This window comes from Armigeres subalbatus, chromosome 3 (assembly GCF_024139115.2).
Source record: "Armigeres subalbatus isolate Guangzhou_Male chromosome 3, GZ_Asu_2, whole genome shotgun sequence".
Taxonomy (NCBI): domain Eukaryota; kingdom Metazoa; phylum Arthropoda; class Insecta; order Diptera; family Culicidae; genus Armigeres; species Armigeres subalbatus.
The window spans coordinates 61256531-61277971 of record NC_085141.1 but is presented as its reverse complement, the minus strand read 5'-3'; the positions used below and the strand labels follow the sequence as shown (position 1 = coordinate 61277971).

General features: G+C 40.1%; 1 non-coding gene across 1 annotated transcript; it reads left to right on the top strand.

Annotated features, from left to right (window-relative positions):
* The first annotated feature begins 21073 nt into the window (after positions 1-21073).
* On the top strand, positions 21074-21147 carry Trnat-agu (transfer RNA threonine (anticodon AGU)). The gene has a single exon. It is a non-coding gene; the product is annotated as a tRNA-Thr (tRNA).
* Positions 21148-21441: the final 294 nt, after the last annotated feature.

Sequence of the window (21441 nt, the reverse complement as noted above, 5' to 3'; positions counted from 1 at the left end):
TTACAAATAAGACAATAAAGCAGTGTTTGCTTAGCTAGGGCATATTGCTCCCCCTTCTCCTTCCAATGGTACGCTTTACCCACCATTTGCCGTGCCGATCTGCGTAATATGGGAATTAAAGTTCATGATTTTATGGTATAATGTTTTGAATGTTATTTTTTAGATCCAACTGGCCGGCTTTTCAACTTAGTATTCTATTTAGCATTTCCTCAGTTATCAATTGTAAGCTTTTCTTTGCCTGTCATTGCATGAGTATGTACCTTGTGTGGCAATGGATACACTATACCCAGGGTATCGAGAATGTTTTCCACCCGCAAAACGTGAGAGATAAAGTCCAGGAGTGGTATCCCTATCTGTTTATGATACGAGCTTTATTTAGATTCATTGTTGTTATGGTGAAGTGATCGTCTTTCGGTATATCTGAGGCAAACTTATAGGCTGACTGCAATGGGCAGAATTTCTCAGAGAAGATGATATTGCATCTAAAAACAAACAAACAGTTTATATGTATGGCTAAAAGCGATGCAGATACCTACGAAAAAATATACTGTATACTGCTTCACGTTGATCTCAACTCAACCCCTGTTCCAACCTCTGAGCTGCACTCAACACTCGATACTTGAGTTTCCACGATGTTTTTTTTCTTTTTGAAGACAAACTTCAACTGTTGCAAATTTCCGTGAATCGGATGCAACCGAGAGCTCGTCGGAAGAGAGTCGTTTTAAAAGATATCAAAACTACTTGGTGAAAAGATAAAAGTATACCTCATACAGCGACAGTGAACCAATATTAGAGACCCGATGCCTGTCTGTTGGGAGAAAAAGGCAAAATTGAAAATTAAGACGAATTCATTCGATGGTGGGTGAGGAAGTTGTGGATCGACTTTTCGTTTGAACTCGACTTGGTTTGCATTACTTGCGTACAGCTTCTCGAGGGAATTTAAACTCTGTAGCTGCGGGGAAGGACAAGCCAATCGAAACTTTACGTTTTGCTGTTGGGAATTTGCGAAGCATTTGTAGGAAATCGAGTTTCAACATTCTAAGGGGAAATTGTGCTGGTGAAACTTAGTCGATGATTTTTGTCAGGAAATTGAATTTATGTGCTTGTGGATCAGTTATTTTCATCGGGACGGTAAATCTGGAGTACTTATTGGAACATTTCCGGGAAATAGTATGTATTCACATAAACTAAATTTTTAACTAACCAAACTAAACTATGTGTGTATTCATCATCAGTTCAAGACAGCAAAGTTTAGGTTGGCGTTCGGTGAAATAATATTATTTTCTTATTTTTAGAGATATAGCTTTGCAACAGCTTTGCAACGTTAATAAAACCCGAACTGTGCTGGCTATCAAAATCACCATGAGCGCTCTTTGATTGGTGATAATATCTTTGTTTAAATGGTATTGTAATGCCTGGTGGAGGTGAAAATCCCAAACGTAGCATTATGGGTGCCATACGCGCTTTACTGCTTCGGCTCTTCACCTCTTAGCTGCTATATATTGAACACATAAAAATTAATGCAATGCATTTTAATTTATTTCTAAATTTTGAGTTTTTTCAGCAGCTACTACCATGTAGCAAAAATAACCGACGAAATATGTAGTTTACTCTTTTTTTCAAGATTGGATGAATTTATAGCAACGAGGAACTGGTACCCATGTAGGACATATGAACAAGTTTAAAAGAATCATTGAACAATGTAACAACCACAGTGCGGAACTGCTACTATCTTGTTTCGACGAAGGCGTATCTGTTAAACTTCCAAGTGCAATGCTCAGCATACTGCTGGTATTTCCTACCTATTCTTAATTGCATTCCATGGTACAAACCACCGAACCAGACTCGGTTTGTAACCTTATTAAGCGATACAGAAAATTCTCTTTGACAGAATTATATACGGAGGAAGGTGGTTCACATTGAACTTATGTAGATGACATCCGAACCATTAAATAATTCCAGAAAGCATTTTCATTTTTTTTGCGTTTATGTATAGAAATAAATGTTGGAAGATTTGTACATTTCTTGTATATCGGCTTACTAAAAGCATTTTTTACTAGATACGAAAAGTTTGTCTTAATTATATTTTTGCTTGTGAATGACGCTTTAATGAAAGTCACCTAGAATGAAGTGATAGATTTGTAGGTTCTCATGCTTTTCACACTAAGTGAATCATTCATTTTTGAAGAAATTTGAGCACATAAATGCTAGTTCGAGTAGATATAATTATATCGTTATTTATGACCGTTTCTTTTTGCGTCGTTGAAATTTCGAAAATAGTAAAGTAACCGTGATGTTACAAAATTTGTAATTTAATATGTTAATTGACGATATACGAGCATTTCTCATCAGATTCTACTTATGTCATATATACATGCGTATGCGTAAAGTCTATCTAAGTTTTCGCTAACTTAAGGATTCATCTGCATTGTTCACAAGTAAACTACAAGCAGCTCGGTTAGCGTAGACGACAACTTATAATCTACTTCAGCACAACACAAGATGCTTGTGTTTTACCATCTGTTGCCAAAGGGTACGTGCTTCACAGTAACGCTCTTTCACCCCCGTTCGCAATTCGCATCACTTCCGAAATAACTTACCCGCGAACTTGTCCTTGTCAGTCCCTTGTTGGCACTTTATGGCCACCAACGTACGAGTGTGTCGCTAACTGGAACGGTGTTTGCTCCCGTCATCATCCGTGCGGTGCAGGGTTTCCTCGCGGCCATGTCCGTTCCAGAGCCAGTCTAGTTAACCATAGACATCAACGGCACTCTATCCGTGAAGAGCACATCGGCATTAGAAAATTAATTTGCTTTATGGTAATATTCACTAGACGCAACTTCTCTGCGTCGTTGCTCGGATCTCTGTACCATGATTATTGGAGTAAGGAGTCGGAAGCTGTTCACTCGACGAGTGAATCATGTATTATTCAAACGATCGAATTAGTGACCGGAAAGTTAAAATAATTCGATAAAATAGTCGTCGTTCTCAAGTTATGTAAAATTTTGCTTTTCAGGAATGGGCCAATTTGTAAATTACATAAGAGTCATTCCATATGAAGTGACCGAGAAAAAATGCAAACGTGCAATCGACTTTCTTAGAATTGAATGAAATTTTGAGCAATTGTTTATGTATGGGCTATACACCAAAAACCAAAATTTCGTGGTGATTGGACCTCCCCACGATGAATTAGACCATCCCCCTTTTCGGACAAATGTTTGAAACTCATCATATTGTTTTATACATATCTCTGGAACTGTGAGGACTATAATGAATCTAAGGTAACCATTCGAAAGAAGATTTTCCAAGGAATTTATAAAAAAATAATTTGTTGATGTGCAGTGTTGCCAAATGAACAATTTTTAAGTTTTTGTTTGAAAAATGCATTTTTTACCCAATGAGTATATTTTTATTCAGGAAATAACCTCACCAACGTGTTCTTTGACCATTTTTACATTGGAAACGCTTAAAACCCCGTGGTACTATGTTCCGATTTTGAGATACAGGATTTTAAAAATGAAAAGTCCTTTTTTCACTGTGAACATTGTAGATTTTTTATTGATTTCCGAACATACACACATATACGCATTGACACATACATAACACACATTCACAGCTCGATTGGTTGCTTCCCCACTTACAGCATCGCGTTTGAAATTTATATGGAGATTAGTATGGAAAAATATATTTTTTGCATTTTTGCTCCTAGCGGCTTTATTTTATCGTTAATTCAATCATCTGACTCAATACTGAGAGATGCTGAAAGAGTTTGCTGAAGAATAAGCATTGCTGGAAATATTAGAACGCTTTGAAGATTGATTGTTGAAATCATATGCAAGAAATCAATGTTTCTGCCAGCACTACCTGTCAACTGTCCTTACTATGTCTGAAACTCGATTATGCATATGTACAACATGTGATAGATTTAGTTCGGAAAAGGTATTGGAGGGTAACCGCCGCTTCGGTGGGCTTTGATCCCACTGTCCTTGTTCCTTGTTAGACGGAAAAACCATTTCTCTTTCAGGAATTTTCCATTAAAAATTGATCTGAATAACTACAATTTGTACCTCAGCACTAAAAGATTAAAAATTTTAAAATAACACTCAGTTGAATTATTGGTACACGTAGTTTGGCAGTTCTGGTAGAATAAACAATTCTAGTCGTCGTTCCAGCAAGGCTTCTTCTTCTGCGAAGATTTTCGGCATCCTTAGGGTCAACTATTAAAAATTAAAACAATATGATTCTGCCATAGTGGACTAGTATTGACATTAAGGTCTTCTTCTCCCTTTTATATAGCTACAAACTACGTTTAAAAATTGCATCCAACGTTTATCGCCATTTTCAACCCTCTTACCTCCCACCTGTCACAAATCACTAACCCTCTCCTTCTGTACGTACAAATACCATTTACATATTGATTTGCCTTTTCATACATTATTTTTCCACAATAACATAGTGAAAGTCTACTTCCTTATGAGCTAATTTATTTTTACCTTTCTCGTACACTAAGTGTACCGAAATGCTTTATGTTCGCTCCAAAAACAATCTTTTTATAGAAGGCGGGAGACCCATAGTGTTGTATACCAATCGACTCAGCTCAACGAATTGAGGTGATGTCTGTGTGTGTGTATGCATATGTGTGTGAGTAAAAAAGCCTCATCCACTATTTAGGGGCTTGCCCTTAACCGATTTGTTCGCACCATGTTGCATTTTACAGGAAATCCTGGCCCATTGTTTCCTATTAAAATTTTACTGGTTGGGATTATGGGCTCGAAAGTTATGGTCAAAATACTATTTCTATAATGCACGAGAAAGGCACCATTACCGCTAGGTAAATTAATCAAAGATTTTTAGATAACCATATCGTTTCTTTTGTCGTAATTGCCTCTCGTATGTTTTTCCTTTGTTGTTTTTAAGAAAATGTTTGTTTAACGGTGATGAAATTCTTGTTTTATTTCTATGTCCCGTAACAGTAATGAAACAAGAACTTCATCAATGTTTTCATCATCGTCATAAATTTAGTATTATTCGCTACTGAGATACTGTATTCCCTTATCCAGATTGAAAAACGAGTCTTTCGGTTCACTTAATCTAACGTTATTTTGTAAGAATAAAATAGTATAAAGATTTCGGCTCCGTAATGCTCAACGGCATAAGAGCCGAGAGCTTTCGAAATTAATAAATGTTCTATAAAATTTAAAAAAATCTTCCCATAGCAGGTGAAATAATATAGTATCTATGTGAGTAATAGCCCAGTCAACATTTTGATACCTATAACTCTTGATATAGGTTATCTAACTAAATCGTATATAATGCACAGAATGGCTATATACGTACCAAAGTGGAGGCGATATAGGTACATACGAGTTTTATTTCACGATTTTTCCCGACATCATACGAACAGTATTACGATTAAACATTAAAATATGAAAAATAAAAAAAATCTTACCAGCACCAAGTCTCGAACATGCGATCTTTGGATCTGCAGGCGGATACTCTACCACGGCACCATAGTGCACATCTTGAAGTGAATTGGATTTTTGTCCAACATAAACTACACAATTTATATCTTTACAACTGCTTGAAACTTCTGCAAGCCACTTGGACTGAGGTGGTTTCGATTGTATTACGATTCACGTAGACATTCATTCGCACTGATATAGGATATTACAAGGAATATAAGTCATTATGAGTTTTTATTTACACAATTACGATTGATTTTCACTAGGGTATAAATTTTCGTATATGATACGTTCAAGACGACATTTGTCGACAATAAACTTATAAAGTTTGATATGCAGTGCGATTTAGATTTTTAATGGACGCAAATGCGACTTTATTTGCTGTTTGTAATACGATATGTGGTTTACTGGGAGTTTAATAGTACGCTCTACAACAATACAGAAAAGCTATTCCTTCCAAAGGGACTACGTTGCCAAGTACATTATTTTCTATTCAAAGGCTCAAGTTACATGTTTTACAATTTATTTGAAGAAAACAATATCTTCGAATTCTTGGCAATTCCATAAAAGGTAAAGGTTCAGTATGCATAACAAAATCTTATGTGATTGATAAGTTCCATATGAATCATATAATATTCAGAACTCCATAACTCGAGAACGGCTCATAGTACCTTGGGGTTTCTGAGTGTTTCTTAAACAAAATTTTCTGGAGAACACGATGCTGGTGTTATTTTTAAATAAAATATACTCATTGGCAGAAAAATACGATTTTTACTTAAAATGCAAAAACAATAGAGGCAACACTTCTACTCAAAATCGATAATTTTTCTCAAAAGTTTGAAGAATTCTCTTCAAAATGCATAAAAAGAAGTTATTTGTAGCTTAAAAACTGTCCGAGATATGAGTTGTTCAAAAATATGGTTTTACAAATCGTCAAAAACGGGGGGGTGCTCGCATTTGCCGAGGGGTTGGCCAATCATTAAAAAAATTGGATTTTTACATAAAGTCGATAGACAAACAAATCCACGAAACTTGATTAAAATCTATGCAAATCGATTACAAGTGGTTCGGCCACTTGGTATGGAATGACCCATAAGCTTTAGAGGTTGGGAGTGTGTCCATCGTGGTGTCATTGCTCATACAACTTTTTGAAATCCTCCATACAAAAAAACACTGGTAGGATTGAAAATGGTCAATTTCAACATGACACATTGAAGCATATTGAACCATTTTATTCTTGTTAAAGGTTTCTCATTATAAGATAGGTAATAAATTCCAGACTTCGATTGATGTCTGTGTGTAGCCTGCCACTGTGGATCATTGGTTAGCCTAGCTGTGCAAGATAAAGGAAACAACCGTCGGGATCCATTTGTAATGCCGCTGGAGCAAGGGTACGGGAATGGCATGTTCGCTCTGGCGTTAATTTGCGCTATTTGCCCTCTGGGTTGTCGTCGTCCATTAGGTAAGGATATAAGTGCGAACATACAAAGCAGTTCCCGATTACGGGGATATGTTGGATTTCTGGATTGTGTACGTTAAATTTGAAACACCATTGCGTTTATGGGATCCAGTCATCGAAGTTGTAGATAAAAAAAAATCAAACTTTCTTGGTCATAGTTTTTGAGAAAATTATTGAATAGTGGCAATAGTAACATTCTTAAGGAATTTTTTTTTTCACTGGCACTGGAGCTCGAGAAACGTGCTAATTCTCAGCTATTCATTAAATTGATAAAATAAGATAGGTTTACTTTTTAAAGTAAATTTATTCACAGTTTTACCACCTTTGGAAATATCCGGCCTTGTCGGCCCTGTCCATGTCATCCGCGAAACAAATAAATTGACTAGATCTGTTGAAAATCGTACCACGGCTGTTACACCCGGCTGCATGACACTTTCTAGCGCAATGTTGAACAACAGGCACGAAAGTCACCTTGTCATAGTCCCCGGCGCGATTTGAACGAACTGAAGTGTTCACCTTAAATCGTCACACAGTTTTGCACACTCTCCACTGTTGCTTTGATCAGTCTGGTAAGCTTCCCAGGGAAGCTGTTCTCGTCGGGTTAGGGACAAAAGGTCTAAAGGACAAAAGGTCGAAATACAAAAGGTCGAAATATAAAAGATCGAAAGACAAAAGGTCGAAGGGACAAATGGTCGAAAAGGACAAAATGTTGAAAGGGACAACGAGTCGAAAGGACAAAAGGTCGAACGGGACAAAAGGTCGAAACGGAGAGAAAGTCGAACGGGACAAAAGGTCGAAGGGAACTAAAGATCAATAAAATCAAAAGGTCGAAATGGACAAGGAACTGAAACGGAGAGAGTCAATCTAGCACAACAGTTATCAAAAACTCTGATCTTTTATTTTTCACAATTTTTAATAAATAAATAAAATTCATTCAGTGAGTACAACTAACAGATGGATGTTGAGTTTTATAAATGTCACTTCGATCTGTCAAAATGGTGCACGCCACACATCAAATACACCGGCGTATATTACACGCCGGTGTATTTTCAATGCGTGCGCCTGGGTGGCTACGTAGTACACTCTTTTGACAGATTGAAGCGACATTCAGAAAACCTAGATTTTCATCTATTATTTGCACTCATTGAATGAATTTTATTTAATTGCTAAAAATAGTTTAAAATAAAAGAGCAACTTTTTTTGCCAATTGTATAGGACAACTCTGTCTCGCGCAATACAAGTTTTATTCATTTCCTAAATCAACAATCTTTTTATCTCTAACAGAACTATCTAGATATTCATAATATTGTTTCAGAGTAATTACTCCTTCTTTGAAAATTGCTCATTCTTCAACTTTGATTGATGTAATGAGTGTGTTATTTCTACTTGAAGTTAAATGCATTTCATAAATTCTTTCGGAATACACCAAACTTGTTATCAACTTGTTCTTGATCTACCTTTTGTCCCTTTCGACCTTTTGTCCTTTCTGGACCTTAGTCATTTTCGACCTTTTGCCCTTTTCGACCTTTTGTCCTTTTCGACCTTTTGTCCTTCCCATAGCTCTACGCGGTCTATACTGTCGTATGCCGCATTGAAATCAATGAACCAGGGATGGACAAAACGGATCACTTTGATGAACGCATCAGATCTGGGTCATTCATTCTAATGATCCGGATCTTTCAACCGGATCCGATTTTTAGAACAAAACGTAAGGAGAATGCAAAAAAGTGAAACCTTTGTCATTTTGGCTCACATTTTGAACCGTACGGTTGACAATCACTTTACCTTTTCTTGTTTACAAGCATATGGATTACAAAGAATGAACTTTTTATATTATTATTTCCTTACAAATGGTAAAATAATTTGCTGATCTGGTGAACCGGATCTTTTAAAAAATAATCCACGAATCATTCACTCACTTTAGATATCTGGATCATTTGACCGGTTCCGGATCTGAACGCCCATCTCTGCAATGAACAGATGGTGCGTTGGGATCTGGTATTCACGGCATTTTTGAAGGATTTGCCCTACAGTCCGTCCACGAAACCGGCTTGATAACTTCCCACGAATTCATTCACTATTGGTGACAGATGACGGGAGATGATCTGGGATATCACTTTGTATGCGGCATTAAGGATGGTGATCGCCGAAAGTTCTCACACTCCAGCTTGTCGCCTTTCTTGTAGATAACCAAATAGGTAGATGTTCAGCTTCCCAAATTCTGACTATAAGTTTGTGCAGGCAAGCTTTTCCGGGCCCATTTTGATGAGTTCAGCTTCGATACCAGCTGCTTTATTGGACTTCAGCTATTGGATGACATCCTCAAATTCCCTCAAGGTAAGAGCTGGTTGGCTTCCATCGTCCGCTGAAGTGAAGTAGTCATCTCCTCCGCTGCCTTGACTTCCACTGCCTGTACTCTCAGCGCCATTCAAATGTTCCTTGTAGTGCTGCTTCCACCTTTCGATCACCACACCACACCGCAGTTTAACCATCACCAGATAGTGGTCAAAGTCGATTTTAGCGCCACGATATGTCCTGACGTCGATAATGTTGGATAAATGTCGTCCATCAATCAGAACGTGCTCGATTTGTGGTTCTGTCTGCAGTGGTGATCTCCAGGTGTACCGATACGGAAGGCTGTGCTGCGAATAGCCATATTCTTGGACGGGGTGAAATCAATTAGTCAATAGCCGTTTTCGTCGTCAGGCGGTGGGCGCTGAACTTTTCTGAACTCTTCTTTCTGGCCAACTTGAGCGTTTCAATCTTCTATGATGATTCTGATGTCGCGTTCGAGCGGCGCGTAGAATACGTCCTTATCATCATCAGTACTTCCGGAGTGTGGGCTATGGACGTTGATAATGTTAAAGTTTGAGAACCGGCCCTTGATAATATTAAAGTTTAAGATCCTCAACGTGCAAATTCATATATTGATAGACCGCCACAAGATCACACGTGTCTGCATACCGCTCTGAAAGCTGCTCCTAGTTCGTGTGTGTTGCCGCAGATCTGGTAGATGGTATGATTACCTCTAAACGTTCGTATCAATGATTCCTTCAACAAATCTCCTGCAGCGGTACGATGCTGAATCCACGCTCCTTGAACCGAGTTTCCAATCGCTAGTTCCTTTTCGTCGCTGTGGTCTTCGGTGATTGCGCTGACCCGTATTAGTCTTGGTGACTGTTCGTTCCTTTTTTCCAAAGACTGGCTTGCAGTTCCTGAACTAAATCTCCTACATAAAATAATAATAATTAAAAAAATTATAGTTGACTGAACGGTTCATATGGCCGAAAGTGTTGTTTATACAAACGGGCGATTATGACGTAAACTGGTTTGGGGAGATCGCAGCAGTCTGCGTGCGCGAGTGGTTGTGTTTTTCCTAGTACCTAGCACTTCCCAATTTCAATCAATTCTTTTTGGCTGGAAAATAAGGTTTTGGCCGTAAACCTGTGAAATGTGAGTGGAGCCTCAAGTTTTATCGTTCTTTTGATTTCGAAATCGTGGTGCCACTTGGTAAACTGAACAACACGGGGAGCCAAAGAGATTTTTATCAGGCACAGCCCAGCTGTTTCGTTTTTGTCAAAAAAGCCGTTCCTATCGACGTATATGTGGGAATTCAGTGTTGCCCCTCATAGAAATGTGGAGGCTGATCGCTGTAGAGAGGGCGCCCTTCTGCTTCATAGACCTGTGCTGATGGGAGGCACGGCAAGCGGACCATGTTCACAGTCGATTGGCCAACATGCGATTTCGGCGGTGGACGTGTGCAGATCTCCTCCACTCCACTCCACTGAGGTGTCTTTCCAGTCTGCTGTTTTGGTGAGGTCGAATCTATTTAACGAAATATTTCTTCTTTTGGTTTTCCTTTGGATTTTCTTTTAACTAATGTGTTGTGTTTACTCTTTGTAGCTATTTAAAACTAGCCAGAACACTGATCATATAAAAACAAATATCAAAGCGATTAATCACAACCTAAGTGACCATGAGGTTGAGGCCCGGTTGATTGCATGTTTGGGGTATATTTGTGGCCTGCGCTGGCTGTAAAACCGTGGTTGAGTTAAAGGCGGGATATGATCGCATTTCGATTATATCTCATAACTATAAAACAAACATAATGGGACCCTTTTCCGATTTGATTTTACTTTTATGGTGGATTGTTATTTTGCATAGGTCTTGGATTTGCTCTAGATACGCAGATAATAATGCTCTAGCCTCATAGTTACTTGAGGAGCGCTTATTTTGACACATCCGCAACATGTCAACAAGCACTCACCAGAAAAAACATTAAAGCATATTTTCTATGGCAGCTTTTCAAAGATCGTCGATCAAATTAACCTGGGTTTATTTGTGCTTTAAATGTCATTATAGGCACAATTCTAAATCAACATTTTTTTCCGAAACAATGTTTCTTAGTTTTTGACCCAAAGTAGAAACTTTTGTATTTTTCTGTTCCTATAAGCTAGTTTTATCTCACACGACACTAAAAATATAGGGTTATTTAATTCTGGATACTATTTAGTGACATAATGGTAAAATATGATAATATTAAGTTAAAGTGAATTGTGTGTTTGTGAATCAAACATGGGAAAGGGCAATCAATGTATTTCACTTTCTTTCTCGTTTCAGAGAGCAAACAATGACGCTTAAACCTAAGATAATTAGCCAGGGTAAGTTTAATAGCCTCGCCTCATCCCAGGACAATAAAAAATGGAGTGACATAAATTTCTTAGCATTGTCACTTCCACCGTCTATTTAAATTCATTTTATCATTTGCTTATAATGATATTCCTAAATCACATACCTTTCCAAATATCCAACTTCTTGACATCTATGAGGGCGTCAGTGAGTCGCTGCCCTATCGTTTAAATAGATGTCATATCATCATTTCCTTCCCTTTCCCAGTTACGGAGAAAATGGGCGTGGCCAGCAATGGTAGCTTTTATGCTTTATCATTTTGGACCTCCAATTGGGTTGCTATTAAATCCCAAATAGCAATCCATAAGCAGTTGGGGTAAAAAGTTAAAGTAGGGGAACGGTTCGCCACTTCATCTCATAGCTCCTTTTTCCATCCCATCAAATATGGAACAAAGCAATGGAAAGGAATTTGGTTTGTTGATTATTTTTGTGATTTTTTTCAGCAGTGAGCACGCGTGTTGACAAAAAGAAGCGACGAATTTGGTGCCGTACTTCTTTTTTTAGCGATGAGATGGATATATGTACAGTGAGATGGAGATCGGAACAGTTCCCCTATATACATGACAGCTATCAGTATGCAGAAATACTCTGTCACAACGCAACGCAACGCAAATTTAACTGGTTTGGCCGAATAAATTTCATCTACGTCAACGCGTTCGATTAAATAGATCGTTCGAACAATATAGTTGTTTTTCATCCAAAAATAGACTCAAACGCTAAATTAATCACCGAAAAGTACATCGAAAACAGTCGAGAATACCAAAACGTTGTTTTGTCCAAAAAATCTCTTGTTCTGATCATTTTAAAGCATGTCGTTATATACCAGTTTCGCAGTGTTAGTATGCTGAAAAAATATGGTAGAAATTTTCCACATTTCATTTTTGACGCTGATTTCATAAATTCTGGCACCCTCGAAATTTAGTGCGTTGACTAATCTAGTTGGACCTCCTTAAGTCTCGTGAACTTCCAAAAGCAGCCCTAGCATTGTTTTTCATTTTATCAGTCAAATGGCCAAATACAATAAACAAATCGAGTCTAATCGAATAAGCTGTCCGGTCATATGACCTTTTCAACTATAGGACACGTTCGGCCAAATTACATTTTCGACCTAATAACATCTTCGGCCAAATGACATATTCGACTGTACACGCTGACCTACTCAGTGACTGAGTAAAATTGTATTGTTCTCTCTTTCTATCCCACGGAAATTTTACTCAATTTCCGTCAAAAACAGGACAACTCAAAACTATGAGTAATCCTGCTTTTGACGGAAACTGAGTAAAATTTCCGTGGGAAGAAAAGAGATGGCAATACAATTTTACTCAGTCTCTGAGTAGGTGAAAGTTAGAGTGTATGATCTGTTCATTTTTGGTCAAATGACATGTTAACATTAGCATTAGCATTGAGCAATTCGCACAAATTCGTAGGTGGTACAAGCCTGGATTATTGTATGAGAGTAGCATCACTTTCATCCGTTACCATAGATATTGATTTGAGCCTAATCACTATCTCTTAGATGGAAGCAATGCATTCTCCAATAGTCCAGCAATAGTCCAGATCTGCCCTGGCCACGTCCTTGCGAATGGTGGGGAATGGGAAGGATAGTTAGTCGGATACCTATTTGAGAAAGATGCAGAGAATTCTACGACCTCTCATAGATGCCACGGGAGGTTTTGGAACGGTTAGTGTGGAAGGTTATAACAGTAGGAATCGTGTTGGTAGAACGTGAAACATAGAAAGAACTATGATAGAAATACAAAGTAGGAAAGGGACGAGCCTGGAATTGAACGCATGACCTCCTGCTTATAAGGATAAGGCAGAAGCGGTAGCCACTAGACCACCAAGCTCGTCACATTTTTGGCCAAATGACATGTTCGGCGAAAGTATATTTTCGGCCGTATGAGCAGTTCGGCCAGAAGTAATTCTCTACCAAACGCCATTTTCGGCTGACTGATCTGTTCCGCCAAACCTTTCTTCCGGCCAAATGACTTGTTTGGCTAAATCGATTGAAACATTCGCCCAACTAGTTTCTAGCCATACGTTCAGTTCGGCTAAATGTAATTTGGCTAGATGACATTCTGCCCAATGTGTTATTCGGCCAAGGGGCATTCTGCAAGTGGCATTCAACCAAATTGCTTTCACCTGGAAGTCTTTCGGTCAAACGAGCATTCCTTCTTATGTATTTTGTAAAAAAAACGTCGAAGATTGATATGGTACAAATGTGCCTGGATGTTTCCTATGCATCCAAACGGATCGAAATTGACAATAGAATTGTAACATTAGTTTCTGAATGTCTATCGATTTGCCTCGGGCTGAAAGTCTCTTTAATAAAGACACAAAAAAAAAATGTCTATCGATTCAAGTGTGCCCAAAACTGGCCATCAGGCTTCAAAATTCGTGCAGATGCATCACAAATAAGTGTTCTCCACGATACGGCAATGAAAAGATGATTATTGTACGAATAACAAATAGGACCCCACTGAGACTCCGTGTTTATCTGGAATAGTTGAACGGACATGTCTTGATGATCGGCCTTCCTAAAATATGATGATTTCTGGTTGATGTCTGCTTTCGTAGGGGAGACACCATACAAGAGATCTATTATTATTATAGAGTTTTGGCACTTCCTCAGCAAGCGTGCTGGGAATTTTCACCTACCCCGGGCAATCTGAATGCCAAAGGGGATTAGGCTCTGTGGATCTCATTCGCCGGTTGACTTAAAATCCTATAATAAACGTTTGCACCGGATGTATTAGTTATGGTGGTTCAGGAATCTTCTTACGATGCTGCAAGTTCCAAGAACCACTGTCTTTTGGATGCTATGGAGGTTATGAGATAGATCCAGTTCTCCTAAGGATCTCAGAAGAGATTTCGGGACGATTCCGGTAGCTGAGATAACAACCGGAATTATACGCACGTCCTCCAGGTGCCACATCTGCTTCAACTCCTCCGCCAAGTCGTGGTACTTCGTTATATTGTTGGAGAATGTTGTTTGGACATTATGGTCTAGCGGTACAGCAATGTCGATGAGGGTTACCCGCTTCATCCTTTTGTCGTAGACCACAATATCGGGCCGATTGGCACGAATGAGGACATCCGTTATGATCTCGCGATCCCAGTACAGCTTCACGAAACTATTTTCCAGATCCGGGACAGGCACATATTTGTAGTAGGCGACAAACTGGTTAACCAAGTTGTGCTTTAAAGCAAGCTGTTGGTGCACAATCTTGGCTACTTCGTTATGACGACCGAGATAGGCTGAATCAGCTAAGGCTGAACACCCGGACACGATATGTTCGATCGTCTCTCCTACTGAATTGCACTTCCTGCAGCGGTCCTCCACGTTTTCGTGCAATATATAGTGCCGATAGTTCTTCGTCGCAATTACCCGGTCCTGGATGGCTACCATGAATCCTTCTGTTTCCGAGAAGAGTTCACCCCGCACCAGCCACGTATTCGACGCCGCTTTGTCGATATATTCCAGCTCCAGTTGATGGGGGTGCGTCCCGTGTAACTCCTTCTGCTTCCACGATGCGATCATCTCGTCGACAGATTTGATGTCGCAATTTAGCTGATAGTCCTCCTGCGCCAGATGCAGGGCACTGAATCCGTGGTCAGCTTCACATAGCGCGATAGATTTCGTGGCGGTTCTGGCTTTCCACGAAGTATCTTCGCAACTGCTGGATCTGGGAAACACATAGTGTTTGTATATCGGTGACGCCTCTTCCTCCTACTGTACGTGGCAGGGTGACTCTCTCAATGGACGATTTTGGATGGCGCATGCGATGCTTAGTGAACGCCACTCATACTGCTCGTTCTAACGCCTCCAAGTCAGTCTTGGTCCACTTCACCACCCCTAAACTGTATGACAACAAGGGCACAGCAAACGTGTTTATCGCCTTCACCTTGTTGCCGGCCGACAAGAGGCTCTTCAAAATACCGTTGACACGATGCAAGAACTTTTCCTGCAGCTCTTTCTTGATCGTCGTATGGCGAATTCCTTTCAGTTGCAGGAAACCTAGGAACTTGAATGTTTCGCCTTCAACCATGATTCGAATCTCCTCCTGTTCGTTGACGCGGAAACTGTCGGCATCCACCAGGTGACCCCGGTGTAGATGTATGGATCGACATTTATCGATACCAAACTCCATCCGGATGTCGTTGCTGAATACCGTTACAAGCCGCAGAAATTGGTGCAGCTTCTCCACAGATTCCGCAAACAGCTTCAAGTCGTCCATAAAGAAGGTGTGGGTAATGTTTGTACTCCTTTCCCCACTCTTCAAATGATAGCCATAGTTGTGTTGGTTAAGTGCTCTGCTAAGAGGATTCATGGCAAGGCAAAACCATAGAGGACTAAAGGTATCGCCTTGGAATATACCCCTCCTGATGCTGAGAGTCCTGGACCGTAACACCTTTTCTCCGTCGGTAATGTGTAGGGATGTGCTCCACATCCCCATAGCGTGCTGCATTAGCCTGATGACGTTACCGTCTATCTTATACAACTGCAGTACCTTAAGAAGGTACGAGTGAGGTACTGAGTCGTATGCCTTTTTATAGTCGATATACGCCATGCTCAGGTTTCTTTGCTTGTGGGTGGCCTGCCCAACAACGACTGCATCAATGATGACCTGATCCTTGCAGCCTCGTGTGTTACGGTTGGTCATCAGGTTGTTGACGTCACAATGGTTCTGCACCCTCCTCGCTATTACCGATGACAGCACTTTGTACAGACTCGAAAGGCACGTTATTGGTCTGTACTTGGCTGGGTTCAAAGTGTTCCGATCCTTCGGCAGAAGATAAGTGACACCCCTAGTGATGTATTCCGGTAGCTGCCCAGGGTTATCTAGTACCGTGTTGAAGCATTCCGCCATCCGCCCGTGAACCGTTGTGAGTTTTTATACCAGAAATTATGCACAAAATCGGGTCCTGGTGCAGCCCAATTCCTGGTATACCGAGTAGCCTCACGTATGTCTTGGGCGGTCACGTTGATAGCGGTCATGTCTCCAATTCCACCACAGTATTGCTCTTCTTCTGCCATCCACACCCCGTCACCGTTGTGTATGACGGGGTTCTCCCATAGATTGGACCAAAACTGCGTGACTTCTCCAATCTCCGGAAGGCCCTCGCCAAAGTCGGCTTTGTCGTTTCGGATGTGGTTGTAGAACTCCCTTTCGTTGATTTTGAACATTCGATTTTGCTCCTTCCTCTTCGAACATTCTCCATAACGTCGCAGTCGTTTAGCAAGAGCACTCAACCGCTGTACATGGGTGTCGAGGATCTCAGTTATGTTCACCTTGGTGAGATCACGGAGTTCTATGGGTTTCACAATTTCAGCAACATTCCGAACTAGCCTGGTTGATCGATTCCCCTGCTTGTACTGTGTTAATCGACCAACCTTTGACCGCAGTGTGGCGATGCGGGTCTCCAGACGTCGCATCCTCGCGGGTTTTCGTGCTTTGGGGCGTGCGCGTCCATCACTCTCACCTTGTGGGCGCGTTCGCAATCCCAACGTTCTTACAACAGCCACTGCAGCCGAATACACGATAAATTGCAGCTCCTCAAGGTTCTCCACGGTTTCCAAGTACTGTGGCAAAATATCCTGGTTAAGGATGCTTACTGTACTCGTCAACCGATAGGAGTACTGCAACTTGGGTATCTGGTGTCGGGACATGGGGTCTGTCCCACGGAACTGTGTAACTGCTGTGCCCATATGATTAGCTAGTTCGTCCTTCAATTGCTGTCGTTGCAATTCCACTGTTGGTCCTGGAGCGGCGGGTGCAATCGAATCGCGACGGTTACTTGCGATTGATGCATCCAACCCAACAGAACTCCTTCTCGACGTATCGCTCGATCTTGCCTCCTGCTCCTCTCCTAATTCCCTCTGCACTTCCCGCTTGATGTACTCTACGTCTTCTGGAGTCAGCATATTATGTGACATAATAGCTCTCTGGCGTGTGTACAACTTGTTCTGGTCAAGCTGGGGTGCAAACCGAGGGAACCTCTCATTGAACATCTCCAGCATCGCCGGTCTGCCGGACATATCCGTCTCCATCCTGGTGCAAACGTAGTAGCAACGGATCACGTACTGATTCATCTCCCTTGTCCACATGATCCGTTGCCGTCGGCGGCCCGCTAACGTGAGTGATTGACGTCGATCAACCACAGCAACATCAGCAGGTGCAGCATTGCATTGCCTTGGTGATTTCTTCTGCTGCCGTTTCTGTTTTGCCTTGTCGGCACGGGCTGAGCCCGATGACTAGAGGGTCGCTGTTGCACCTCTCCTTCCTCTAGCCGCTGGCCGCTCGCTCTGTCCCCCGTTCCAGGACCAGCTCCAGTAGGGGCTCCCTCCTCGGGCAATCGCATGGGTGGTATTGTTCTTGAGCGTAACTCCATATTTGGGTGTGCTTTCATTCCCGGAAGCTACGGGTTCTGTAAAGTTATTTAATTCTTTACAGTGCTAAATAGCTAGGTTCAAGCGCCAGTGCTCGCCCGAGGGTGGTTTTTCATTGGTGCTTAGGAATTGGGCCTTCAGCTCCCACCTACTCGAAATGGTGGTTTTTCATGGACGCCCAGGGTATTTCACCTGAGCTCCCACCTACCACCTATTATTATTATTATTATTATTATTATTATTATACAGGTTTTGCATTTTTTAATAACAATTTAAATGCTTCGAAAAACTTTTGAGTAAGAGATCTATGAAATAAGTAGCTTATGTCTGGTTGTGAGTTTTTACGATGTGATATTTAAGTTAACTTATATTAGTTAACTATACGAATAAGTTTGAGAGTTGCGTTTCGCGCATTTTCTTCTTATAAATGATAGACTCAATAGTTTGTAGCACTCCCAAAATCAATAAGGCCAAAACAAATATGAATTCCTTCTTCCATCCTGGTAGTATTTGGATAATGAAAGAAGTGAGAATAAAATAAACGAATAAATTGATAAAATTGCAAAAATCTTCAGTTTTCTTGATGAATTTTCTGGGAAAGCTAAATAGGTATTTTTTTATTTTCCAATAAAATTCTGAATCCTCTCAATTCATAAAATAAAGCCACAAAAAATCGAGGGTGGAGACAAAAGAAAATAACATTTGTTCCGGCCCAAATAAAACCGCCCAGGTCTTATCTTTCTTTTGTTACTAAGTATAGTTCTCACAAATTTAAATGTTGCAATGTCATCTATCATTCCCTATACGTAAAATCGTTTTCTCTTCTGCTGAACTTCAATGATACATCATTCGCGTGTATATGCAGTTGTCAGTAGCATGCTTTTAAAACCCACCGCTCCATTATCGAAATGTGACGCTGTTGGTGAAGCCATTGATCGTGATGGTGATAATGGTGATGGGTAATAATACTCCCATCTCTCAAATCTCATGACCAATTGCGAACAGTGCGCTGCTTTCGACAAACCGTATCATGTGTCTATTTGCGCATGTGGTCACCATTGCGGTGGGCGATAACATAGACCCCGAAAGTGCATCAAATTGCTATTTTATGCACCCATTTTGTGGTGGCGCCTTCATTGTCGCTGTCGGTATCTACTGTGCGGTCGCATTATCACCACTGCGTCTCGAAAACAACGGAACGCAGTTCAGGATGGTAGTCTGTGCTGTATCGTGACTTTCTCTTGTTCTCGCTTAACATGTGCGAACTTGGCAGTCCGAAAACGATGCATCTATGAAGTATTTCATGAGCTGCATTTCTGCGGAAGAACCTTGATCTGTGTTGTATCGTTATCAGTTATCCATTACGAGTTGGTTCATTAACCCTCAGTTGAGCTTTCCCGTCAAATATTGCTCAAATATTATTATCAAATATTACTCGTCGATAGATAATTATTGTTATTTGCTAAATCGATTGTGTAGTTTATTGAGGACAGCCTTTTCAAAAAAGCCCTTATTTTTTATATAAAAAAAAACAAAATTGAAAAAGTTCTACCATTTAAGTTTGATTCAACATTTGCCCGATTTTTTACCTAGATCAAACCATACTACAGGCTTTCAATTTTCAAATAGGTAGAGACTTAAATAAAAATGTGGGATCTTTAGGAAAATTGACCTTAAATAAGTCAAAAAAATCGATTATGACAAAAAACGAGGTAATATTTTAAAAGGGCAAGGGTAATGGTAACCATGATTGGCTGGACTATTTGTGACGTCGTTGTTATCAACGTAGCACAACATTCAACTCATAACTTTATAAGAGAGGAATAATATAATATGCACCCGTAGATCAAAAGGCTGAAATTGCTCATTAAATCATTTTTACAAATTTGTAACACTGCTCCCACGTTTTTTTGCTAGACTGTTTTAACATGATTAGTTATTTGTGAAGAAGATAAATACACCCCACTGGTTTAACGTTTTAAATTGGCATAGGTTACTAATTCGGTTCTTCATCTCATAGAACATTGATTCATTTTATTCACTTTTCCTATTTACATGCTAAATGAATCACTCTCTTATAAAAGATAAATTGATATTGACGCAAACGTCGAATAAGCTCAAAAGTAATTTTTTTTTCTTCTCTCCCTTATTCGACACTGCGAGGGCCTAGTTATGCTGTGAACAATGCCATCGTTTTCATTCTCACTCCATACAAACATGTGACGCAAAAACACCGTGAGCGCTATAAAATTATACCAATAGAGTAAGTGTTCTATTTCCAACGCGAGTATCAAAAGTAATTAACCTCACGATATTTATGAATAGGGAGCTGGCGAAGATTATAGGGCCTTCCTTAGCCGTGCTTTAAGATTGCGGCTACAAAGCAAGACTATGCTGGGTCCGATTCGCGGTCCGATCTAGAAAACTTTTGTGTTCTGAATTAATTCAAATAAAAAAAATATTAGACAAGATTTTCGAAGATCCGATAATCTATTACGCAGACCAAAGCGTACATTGCGTTGAGTTCATATTCATTTCCTATTATATACTTCAACTTTCGATACAACTACCCTAGAGCTAATATTATGACTAAATTTTACAGCCAACGTCGTGCGTCGTACGTCGACAACTTGTCGTATACCGCCTTTTTGACTGTTGATAGTAACGACCGACCGCTTCTGACGACGACGATGACGGTGCGAGGAAGATGCGTGTCCGATGCTGTTGTTTACTTGTCGCGGAATTTGTTACGCATTTGTCGTTCTAAACTGAGTTAGGAATAATGCGAGAATTTACTGACGCCGGCGCACCGTATGTAAAGTTGGTATCCACCTACTACAAGCACATCGTCACAGCACAGCCAGATAGTCATTTGGAAGTTGGATAATGCGATTCGCAGTAAATTCGTTTGTTTTACGACGATGATGATTGCGTTTTCACAGCTCACACGTCACTGCACTGACGCGGGGTCGATTGGAACGTCATACAGCAACAAGCCATGTTATGTTTCGAGTTGAAGTTTTTCTTGCCTTGGTTATGTGGATATTAAACTTGATGATTCGTTCGTTAAGAGGCGCCGTGGCTTAGTTGGTTAAAGCGCCTGTCTAGTAAACAGGAGATCGTGAGTTCGAATCTCGCCGGAGCCTATGTGAAACGATCTTTTTACAACTCTCATGCAAGAGGTTCAAAATCGCAAGATCGTATTATGATTGATGATCAAGTATCGTTGTAAATATCCATAACTTACACATTTTCATGGATTCCAGATCACTCAACTCAATAATATGGTCATAATGGTTATATCATTTCGCACCAAAATATATCCAATCCATTCAAACACGAATGAATAACTATGAGTCAAATTATTTAATCGTGAGAAGCACAGATTTAAGAATAATTTCGTTGAACTTATAATCGTATTCACCAGCAACCAAGCGAGA